The 11347-nt window shown below is 43.3% G+C and overlaps 1 non-coding gene and 1 pseudogene across 1 annotated transcript; one reads left to right on the top strand and one right to left on the bottom strand.

Annotated features, from left to right (window-relative positions):
* Positions 1-3616: 3616 nt before the first annotated feature.
* Positions 3617-8883, bottom strand: LOC141655134 (uncharacterized; annotated as a pseudogene).
* LOC141658150 (small nucleolar RNA R71) lies at positions 8405-8511 on the top strand. Its single transcript, XR_012549052.1, has one exon. It is a non-coding gene; the product is annotated as a small nucleolar RNA R71 (small nucleolar RNA).
* Positions 8884-11347: the final 2464 nt, after the last annotated feature.

Consider the following 11347-nt stretch of genomic DNA (forward strand, 5'->3'; position numbering starts at 1 on the left):
TGGATATTTCCCTCCCCACACTTGAAATGTACATTGTCCTCAATGGACAAAAGCATAGGGAGTGAATAAGAAAAAGAAAGGAACATATTTTTGTATTTTAAATTTTTGAAGTGAAAATAACATATTTTTGGTATTTTTGTTTTTGAAAATTAAAATGCAAGTTTTTTGGTTTTTTTTTTTTAGGCCCTCCCCACACTTATTCATTCACATGGGAGGGCAAGTCGGAAAATTAAAAGAACTTGTTTTTGGCTTTTTAAATATTTGGAAAGAAATAACATGTTTTTGTATTTTTCAAATAGGTGGTATTTTTGTGTGGAGGAAATTCGAAAATTAAATACGTGTTTTTTTGGTGATTTTCTGTTTTTTCAAAATTTTTTTTTTTTTAGTGGTTTTCAATTAAGAATGCTATGCATGATCTATTCTATATGCAATATTGAAATACGATGCAAGCTACACTATATGAATGCAATAACTAAATGTGACAATATATTACAAAATTGAAATCTAATGCAATTTTATATGAATGCAACTAAGTGAATTTCTAACTAAATGCATGCGAGAATTTAAATATGAATGAGAGAATTTGGATTAAGGGAAGAGCTCATACTTGTCGTTTTGGATTGAAAAGGGAGGATAATAGGCCACCAACTCGGCCTCTTGGGACTAGGAGTCCATCTCATCATCATCATTATCATCATCATTTTCTCCGGTATTTAACTCGGAGCCTTGAATTAAATCCTCGGCGTTGAAGGTGAAATTACCTCCATCAACGCCGCTCATGAAACCGCCCGTGAAATCACCACTCATGTTCATAACACCTCCATCACCTCCCGTAAAACCACCACCGGATCCCGACGCACCCACATCACTAGCAAAGTAGGGCCGGACCCCTAACCATTGGGCATCATGCCCCTCCGGTCGATACTCGGGCCTAAGGGGGAAGATGGGGGCGGCAAAGTAGTCCGGTTGGAGGTTAAGACCTCCGTGGACCATACTCCCGTCCTTGGGATAGTTCCCGTCGGGCCAAGTAAAATAGGAAGGGTGAGGGGCATCAAAGGGCACGTAATCCCGTCTACAAAAGTCGTCGTAGACCGGTTACGTACCGGTGGCTTGATCATAGTAAATACGGTCCAATTTCCGCCCCAAGATATCCCTCTCGCTAGCGGCCTTGGCCGTGGCAATATCCATCCTCTCCATCCACTCGGTGAGGGAAGGTGGCAAGGGAGGATAGGAAGGAGGGTTCGAGGAGGACCCCTCACCTTGTTGAAATTGCCACGGTGGAGGTTGATGAGTTTGTGGCGCTTGGTATTGGAGGGTGGAAGGAGTGTCCACTCGACGGTCCCGTGAATATACATGTGGAATAATAGGAGGAGGTTGGTCGGTGGGTGGTTCTTCTTCAATATCAAGGAGGTAGAAATCCTTGTCCTTTTCAATTCTAATGGCGGTGACATTGGGAAGCCGGATTGAGTTCTTGTGATTAATTTGCCAATATTCATGGCCGTCAAGGGGGTTCACTTTGAGCCACTCAAGCTTCGTGGTCAAGTAATGCTTTGTTAAGTAAGTGTCCCCGGGTATCCAATTCATGGTAGAAAGGTCTACCGGACGGTCCAAATTCCGGGCAATTCGGGTGATCATGCCACCCACATGTATCGGGACTTTTTGCCCCGGAGAACTCGCAATCTTTGAAAGGTGAAGGGCTAGGTAGTGAGCCACATTAATTTTGAAGGGGGTGGGTTTAGTGAACAAGTAGGACCCCAATATTTCAAGTTCGTGGGTCCTAAACACCCACGGCTCATCTACCGCAAGAACGGTGCAACCCATACATCTATGCCACACCCGAATGACGGGGTTGTGGCAACTAATCGCGGGCCTTTTCACCCTAACTTTATCATCAAGGCCCGAAATTGCTTTCCACGCTCGGGAATAATGAAAATCAGCGGGTGGGTTATGTGACGGTGCATTTTCCAACCCAAACATGCCAGCCAACCGACCCAAAGTAATATTGTGCTCCCGGTTCATGAGACGAAAGCTAAGGGTAGCCACCATATTCGATTGCCGGTGTTTTGTAATCTTTAGACTACTAAAAAATTCCCAAGTTATGCGAGGGTAAGTATACTCATGCATTGTAAATATTCCCCTCATGCCACACCCCGTAAAGAGAGCTTCCGTCTCCCTAGCTATCCCAAGGGTAGATAAGGAGGGATGATGTAAAAACTTAGTTGGGGTAAGGGGACGATTTTTGAAGAGAATAAACTTACCCTTCTGAGTTTGTGTGGCAAACTCAACCGTAGGAAAGTCCGGATTGGGATTTGTATCACTTGCGGCTCTAGTAATCAACTCCGCTTGATCCCTTGCTACATCCGCTCTTGTTCTTCTTCCGGCCATCTTGATGATTGGAGGAGATTGGTGAAGGTTGAGGGAAGTTTGAGTGAGATTTGAGGGAGTTAGGGTTAGAAAGGGGGAAAAATAAGGAGGAAAGATGAAGGAGAAATGATGAAATGAATTAGAAAAGGGGTGATTATCGTAGTTTATTTTTGGTCTGCGTGTGTGTTTTACCGGTTGGCGAACCGGCAGCCGGTCTGCCGGTAAAATACACTCCCCTTTTTTCTATTTTTCGAATTTCTTTCCTCAGAATTTTGACCTCGCTGCCGGTGGACCAACCGGCTGCCGGTCCACCTGTAAAACACATCCTTCACTTAATATTCCCATATACCAGGTGTGTCCTGCCGGTGAGCCGGCTGCCTGCCTACCGGCAGAACACCACTCCCACTCAAAAATCAACTTCCTAGCTTCAAGGTATGAGTGTCTTGCCGGTGGACCGGCTGCCGGCCTGCCGGTAAAACACTCCTCTTCACCCATTTTTCAAATTCTTCTAAGTCATCAGGTATGTCCTGCCGGTGGGCCGGCTGCCGGCCTGCCGACAAAACACACTCCTCATCATTATTCTTCGTGTTTTCAGCTTTGTCAGGTGTGTTCTGCCGGTGAGCCGCTCTTGCGCCTCACGCAAAAACACACCACTTCTTCAATTTTTCAAAGAAATAAGTTTGGCCTCGCTACGGTGGACCAACCGGCTGTCCCACGTCCACCGGTAAAACACAACACACAGCTATTTTTCGTTGTTTTCTTCCAATCAGCTCAATTTTTCTTTAACTCGGGATTTGAGTTTTTTCATTGACCCCGGGATTCTTGTTTTCCACAGTTACGCCGACGCATGATGTTGGGATTTCGGGTCAACGAAAATAATGCTTGTGTTCTTCAAAAGTGACCTCCGTCACCAATCCAAATAGACAAAATACGATTCCAAATCTCTCACAACTAAACTAAGATGCATGCTATATACAAATCGTATGGGTTGCCTCCCATGTAGCGCCCTTGTTTTATGTCGTAGGCTCGACCAAGTAAACAAGCCAACAATTTTCATAATGAGGATGGAAAAATCTCAATTCACTAGAAAGGTTTCAAGGGTCTTCATTTCCTTTTGGACGGGATTGCCAACGTGATAGTGCTTTAATCTTTGACCGTTTACTTTAAAAGTTCGGTCTCCTTGGCTTATTTCAACCGCCCCATGAGGGAAAGATCGGACAACGGTGAAGGGTCCGGTCCACTTCGACCTCAATTATCCGGAAAAGAACTTCAAACGGGTATCATATAGAAGAACCAACTCACCCTCCTTTAACTCTCTTCTAATGATGCACTTGTCATGAAATCTTTTCGTCCTTTCTTTGTACAACTTAGCATTCTCATAGGCTTCTAGCCTAAATTCTTCCAATTCATTTAAGTCAAGAAGTCTCTTCTCACCGGCCGTCTTCAAGTCATAGTTGAGATGCTTGATGGCCCAATATGCCTTGTGTTCAAGTTCAACCGGCAAATGACAAGCCTTGCCATACACCAATCGGAATGGTGAGGTACCGATCGGTGTTTTGAAGGCCGTCCGGTAAGCCCACAAAGCATCATCAATCTTCAAGGACCAATCCTTTCTTGACTTGTTCACGGTTCTCTCAAGTATAGTCTTCAACTCTCGGTTGGAAATCTCGGCTTGCCCATTAGCTTGAGGATGGTAGGCAAGACTCTTCCTTTGTTGCACACCATACTTTTTCAACAAAGCTTCTAATGCTCTTTCTCCGAAATGCGTACCACGATCGCTAATGAGGACTCTCGGGACCCCAAATCTTGGAAAAATGATCTTTTGAAGTAGCTTGATCACTTCCTTAGCATCACAAGTCTTGGTTGGGATCGCCTCAACCCATTTGCTTACATAGTCGACCGCCACGAGTATGTACTCATTTCCAAACGATGATGGGAAGGGACCTTGGTAATCTATCCCCCACACATCAAAAAGCTCAACCTCAAGCATGAAATTCATTGGCATTTCATGTTTCCTTGTGATATTTCCACTCCTTTGACATTTGTCACATCCTTTAACATAAAAGGCAACGTCACGGAATAGAGAGGGCCAAAAGAAACCGCATTGAAGTACTTTAGCGGCCGTTTTCTTGGAACTTGCATGGCCACCACAAGGTAAGTCATGGCAATGGCTCATTATGGAGGTAGCTTCCTCTCTTGGAACACACCTTCTTATCATCCCATCGGCACAAGACTTATACAAACATGGGTCATCCCAATAATAATGTTTCACATCATGAAAGAATTTCTTTTTCTTGTGATAGTCATAATCATGTGGTATTATCCCGGAGACCAAATAATTCACTATATCCGCATACCACGGTGCTTCAACTAAACTTAGGGACAACAAGTGATCATCGGGCAAGTGATCATTGATAGGAAGCCCATTGTCAACATTGAGGTTGATGAGCCGGGATAAATGATCGGCCACCACATTTTCAACTCCTTTCTTATCCCTAATTTCCATGTCAAACTCTTGGAGAAGTAATATCCACCTAATCAATCGAGGCTTGGACTCCTTCTTGATGAGCAAGTGTCTCAAGGCAACATGATCGGTGAACACTATAACCTTAGCTCCCACCAAGTAGGTCCGGAACTTCTCCATTGCAAAAACCACGGCCAAGAGCTCCTTTTCCGTAGTTGAATAATTTGTTTGAGCGTCATCAAGAGTTTTGCTTGCATAATGAATTGCATGCACTTTTCCATCCTTCCTTTGGCCTAAAACCGCGCCCAAGGCATGATCGCTCGCATCACACATCAACTCAAACGGCAAGCTCCAATCCGGAGGTTGTATAATTGGAGCACTTGTCAAAGCTTCCTTCAACCTATTAAAAGCATCAAGACATCGGTTAGAGAACACGAAAGGAGTATCTTTGGCTAACAACTCGGTCAAAGGTCTCGCAATCTTGGAGAAGTCCTTGATGAAGCGGCGGTAAAAGCCCGCATGTCCAAGGAAACTTCTCACCCCCTTGACATTGGTGGGAGGTGGGAGACTAGCAATGACCTCAATCTTAGCCTTATCAACTTCTATCCCACGATTGGACACTATGTGTCCCAACACAACACCTTCTTGTACCATGAAATGGCACTTCTCCCAATTAAGCACAAGGTTAGACTCTTGACACTTGCTCAAAACTTTCTCCAAATTCATTAAACAACTTTCAAAACTTTTCCCAAAAACCGAGAAATCATCCATGAAAACTTCCATTTCTTGTTCAATGAAATCGGAGAAAATTGACATCATAGCTCTTTGAAAAGTAGACGGAGCATTACATAGTCCAAATGGCATCCTCCTATATGCATAGGTGCCAAATGGACAAGTAAAGGTGGTCTTTTCTTGGTCACTCGGATGGATAGGGATTTGGAAAAATCCCGAATAGCCGTCCAAGAAGCAAAAATAGTTGTGTTGAGCTAATCTTTCTAGCATTTGATCCATGAACGGTAAGGGAAAGTGATCCTTCCGAGTGGATTTGTTCAACTTCCTATAGTCCACGCACATTCTCCACCCGGTTACCGTCCTTGTAGGAATCAATTCATTCTTGTCATTTCACACTACCGTCATGCCTCCTTTTTTGGGAACTACATGAACCGGGCTTACCCACCTACTATCCGAAATAGGATAGATAATGCCCGCGTCAAGTAGCTTAAGGACTTCTTTCCTTACAACCTCTTTCATGATGGGGTTAAGCCTTCTTTGTGGCTCAATTGAGGACGCATCCTCATTTTCAAGAAGAATTTTATGAGTACACAAAGAGGGACTAATCCCCTTGAGGTCACCAATAGTGTACCCAAGGACACCCTTGAACCTTTTGAGCAAAGAAATGAGTTTTGAGGTTTGGGTGTCATCAAGTGCACTATTGATGATGACGGGAAAAGTGGAATTATCTCCTAGAAATTCATACTTCAAAGAAGAGGGAAGAGGTTTAAGTTCAACCATAGGAGGAGGCGTGGAACTCTCCTCCTTCTTACCGACTTCCAACACTTCAAATTTGGGAGCTTGTTCATGAATTGGAGCCGAATCCAACATCCATACATATGCAAGAGTCTCAATATCTTTGTCATTGACCTCATACCCACTAACAAGACAAGTCTCCAAAGGATCCATGAAGGAAGCTTTTGGGTCATGCTCCTCCATGGGATTCTCAAGAATGTCTATAATGCAACAAGTGTCACCGAGAGATGGAGCTTCCATGGACTTGTGGAGTTCAAATTCCACTCTATCTTCACCCACTTGCAAATATAGCTTCCCACTCTTTACATCGATCATAGCTCCACCGGTGGCAAGGCAAGGTCGCCCCAAAATAATAGGCACATTGTAATCCTCGGGCATATCCATAACAAAGAAATCACAAGGTATGACAAGCTTCCCAACAACCAAGGGTACATCTTCAATCACACCTATGGGAAATTTAACCGACCGATCGGCAAGTTGAAGTGAAACTCTAGTAGGTTTAAAATCTCCCAAATCAAGCCTCTTGAATATTGAAAGTGGCATGAGGCTCACACTAGCCCCCAAATCACACAAAGCTCTTTTAATAGCCACCCCTTGGATAGAACAAGGGATAGAGAAGCTACCCGGATCTTCTAGCTTGTTTGGAAGCTTGTTGGTGTGAGTAAGAATAGCACTACATTCCTTAGAGAGGTTGATGGTTTGCACCTCTCCATTCTTCTTCTTCAAAGTGACAAGTTCCTTAAGAAACTTGCCATAAGATGGAATCTCGGTAATCATATCAAGGAAAGGAATAGTTACATTCATTCCCTTCAAGATCTCAACAAACTTCTCATATTTCTTTTCAATCCTAGGCCTTGCAAGCCTTTGTGGAAAGGGTATCGGTGCTACATACTCCTTTGGTGGGGGAGTACATTCTTTGGCCTTAGTTGCAATAGGCTCATCTTGCTTTGGAGGGTCAACCATCTCCACCTCCTTAGACTTCTCCACCATAATCTCATCTTCTTTCACAACTTCAACCGGGTGCTCATTCACTACCTCACTAGACACCCTCTTCCTCTTCCATTTAGGAGATTTCTCAACCTCCTCCAATTGCTTTCCACTTCTCAAAAATACCGCACTCACCTCCCTTGGGTTAACCGTATTCCCCGGAAACTTCCCCGGATTTTGAGCCAATTGACTCAATTGTTGAGAAATTTGGGCCACATGAGTTTCCGTAGCCTTTTGGGATGCTCGTATTTCATCATTAACCCGGTTTTGTGAGGCTATGTGGTTATCAAGCTTTGAGTCGGATTTTTGATTTGCAATGACCAATTGTTCAAAGGCTTGTTCCCAAGATGGTTTTTGAGAGGTTTGGAAGTTTTGGTTTTGTTGTTGGAAATTTTGGTTTTGTTGTTGATTGGAATTTTGTCCCTTGAAACCCCCAAATGGTTGTTGGTTTTGGGTGACAAATTGTTTCCCTTGGAAACCGGGTGGAATTTGCCTTTGGAATTGATAGTTTTGATTGAACCTTTGTTGTTGTTGGGGTTGGGAAGTGGTTGGATTTTGAATGTTTTGTGAAGCATAAGACAAGAAAGGGTGAGTTCTTTTTCCATTAACGAATTGGTTGTTGTTGTTATTGTGAACCCTTGCCTTGCACTAGTGGATTCCCAAATTCCATTTGCTTGCTCATAGCATTCCTCTTGGAGGGGTGCAATCAAGGGACACCCAATGGGAGTGTGCCCTTGTTCACCACACAACTCACAAGACAAGACTTGCCTCATATCGGAGCCTTTAGGTTTGGAATTTAGCAAAGCAACTTGTTGGGTGAGTTCATCTAGTATTCCCTTAACTTCCACATTTAAAACCGAATTAGAATCCTTGTTCTTGCCTTTTCTTGATTGCCTATCACTTCCCCATTCCATAGTTCTTGAGGCCATCTCCTCAATGAGCTCTTTTGCCGCTTTATGCCCCAAAATGTCCAAGGCACCTTTTCCCGATCCCGCATCCAATGAAAGCCGAAGGTCTTGGGTCAACCCTTTGTAAAAGTTGTTCACTAGCTCGGCCTCGGAAATGCCATGGTGAGGGCATAACCGTTGGAGCTTCTTATACCGTTCCCATGCCTCATATAAGGTCTCATCCTCTTCTTGAGTAAAGCTTTGTAGTTCACTCTTGACTTTGGCCGTTCTTGAGGGTGGGAAATACTTGTTCAAAAATGCCGATGCCAACTCATCCCATGTTTTGAAGGAGTCCGGGTCACAATTCTTCAACCAATCCTTGGCCGAACCCCTAAGTGAATGGGGGAACAACCTAAGGCGTACCGCGTCATCGGAGACCCCATTTAACTTGTACATATCACAATTTTCAAGGAACTCATTTAGATGATCGTTTGGGTTCTCCAATGGACTTCCTCCAAATTGGTTGTCTTGAACAAGGTTGAGTAAGACATTCTTGATCTCAAAGTTATTAGCTTGAATTCTCGGCCTTTGGATGCTTGGATTGACTATGTGCTTAGGAGCCATAGTCTCTCTTATCGGAACCGGATCACCCATGGTGTTTGGTTCTTCTTCTAAAACCCCAAAAGGATTTTCAAACACTTTGGTAGCTTCTTGGTGATTACCCTCTTCAATGGGTGGTGTATCAATTGGTGGTGTATCAAGTAAACCCCTTCTTCTTAGAGAATTAAGTCTTCTTGCCGTGGCTTCAATTTCGCGATCAAGTGGATATGTTGGTTGACCTCGTCTTCATCGCTTACTCATGCAAAAGACCTAAGCACTTGAAAGAAAGGATTAGTAACAAAGGACATAGTCTAAACTAGAACAAAAACGATTAATATCAAGCCGTACTCCCCGGCAATGGCGCCAAAAACTTGATGGTCTCAAGTTAAACCTCGCAAGTGCACGATTTTATCGTTGTACACTCTAGAGGGTCGATCCACAAGGAGTAGGGGTGATTACTAATTGTCTATATTCTTGAGCTTAGCTAAGTCGATAAATAACAAAGGTGGAGGTAACAAACTAGCACTAAACTAACCAATTAAAAGACTATAAACTAGACAAGACAAGAGCAAACTAAAAGATAAGGGGTAGATCAAATAAAGAGAAGGACTAGAACTCGGTCCGACCATGAATATGAGTAATTCCACATACTAATCGTCTAGGCTAATCAAAAGGGGTAAGTAGGTGAGGGGGAGATGGCTCTAATTCGCCTAAGACCTCCCTCTCGGGTTCGAAATAGGACACTAGCTACCCCGGCTAACCCCCCTCTCGGGTTCGAAAGCCGGTATCCCCAACTCAAAACCCGACAACCCCAAGAACATGCATTTTCCCAAGGAGGTCAAGTAAATGGTCAAGGTCATTAAACCCTCATCGTATTCCGGGTCATCCCACTCCCTCTCTCGAGGGTCGATTTCAAACACTAATCTAGAGGCACCCTTCCTCGGTTCTCCCTTTCGGTCTCAACCTTAGTCGGTGACAAGGGTCGGTTCCCAAATATCCAACTAACAACCTAACCAACTCTCGTTGGTGGTCAAGGGTCAAGAGTCGACATTACCCAAGAACCAAACCTTAAACATGAAATTCCTCTAAACTACCCTCACCAATTTCCCCCACAAAATTAGCCCTTAATGATAATTAGTTAGTGAAATTACCCACATCGGGTCAAACCGAGTCCTAGAAGGAGACTACTCACTAATCATGTTCCTAATAGCAAGATAAACAACAAAGATAGAAACTTTGAACACAAACATGGGTGGAAGATGAATTCTACTACTAATCATGCAAATATCCAACACAAATTATGAATAAAGGTGAATTAATCTAATAACAAGGTTTTGTAAACTAAAAGACACAATCTTTAACAAAATCAACTCAAAGATTAAGTCTTTGAGGACAACTAGCAAGGGTGAACAAAGGAAAGAGAAATAATGGAAAGATAAACAATGAAAAGATGAACAATGGTGAAAACAACAACAAAAAACACAAAGATGCAAATTTAACATGAACAATCAAACAAACAAAATGGAAAAAGAAAAGTAAACAAATGAAAATAAGAAGAGAAATAATACCAATCAAATAGTAAGAAAGGAATTATGATAGAATAAATAAGGATAAACTTTCAATCTTCTTCTTACAACCCAACTTCAATCACAAATTAATTGAAGAACTAGTCTAATTAAGGAATGATTAGCAAAAGGATTAGCAAAGTTTGAAACTTGAAAGGGAAATATTCTCAGATCTAGGGTTGTGTGTCAAAGGGTTTAAGGAGGGGGTATTTATAGGCTTGTATAAGATTAAGAAGAAAAGAGGAAGAAAAGAGAGAAAAGCCCAAAATCCGCTGCTGCTGCGTTTTGCCGGTGGACCGGCTGCCGGTGGTCCTACCGGCAAAACCGTGCAATGAATTAAAATGTCTGGCATCTGTGTTTTGCCGGTGGGCCGGCTGCCGGCCTGCCGGCAAAACACCAACTTCAGGACTTCTTCTTCTTTGTTGATGTGTGCAATGCCGGTTGACCGGCTGCCGGTGCTCCTACCGGCAGCGAGGTCAAGCTTGTTTTTCCTCAAATTCTTCATTTAATTCCTCTTGCTGTGTTCTACCGGTGGGCCGGCTGCCGGCCTGCCGGCAAAACACAGCACTCAGCTTTTTCTTCAACTTCTTTGGCAATGTCTGGGGTGTGTTCTGCCGGTGGCGGATCGGCCACGGCCTCACTGCCGTAACACTCGTCTTCAAAGATTTCTTCACCTCTTCTTCATGTAAAGGCAATGGAATGCCTTCCTTGCCCCAATTCCTCTATACTCGGATCGGTTCCTGCAAAAAGGATACACAAGATAACAAGTACGGGGATTGGGCACAAAATGCAAGGAAAAGCAACCGAAACCGACTCGATACGAGTCGGTTTGCATAAAAGAAAGAGGGGAATTAGAAGTAAATTAATCGTATATCAAGTTTTCACCTTTTTCAAACTTTTTTCTTGCATACTTCCGCTCACATCCAATACCGCGACTATATCAACTCCATATC

The sequence above is a fragment of the Silene latifolia genome, chromosome 5 (genome assembly GCF_048544455.1).
Source record: "Silene latifolia isolate original U9 population chromosome 5, ASM4854445v1, whole genome shotgun sequence".
Classification (NCBI taxonomy): Eukaryota; Viridiplantae; Streptophyta; class Magnoliopsida; order Caryophyllales; family Caryophyllaceae; genus Silene; species Silene latifolia.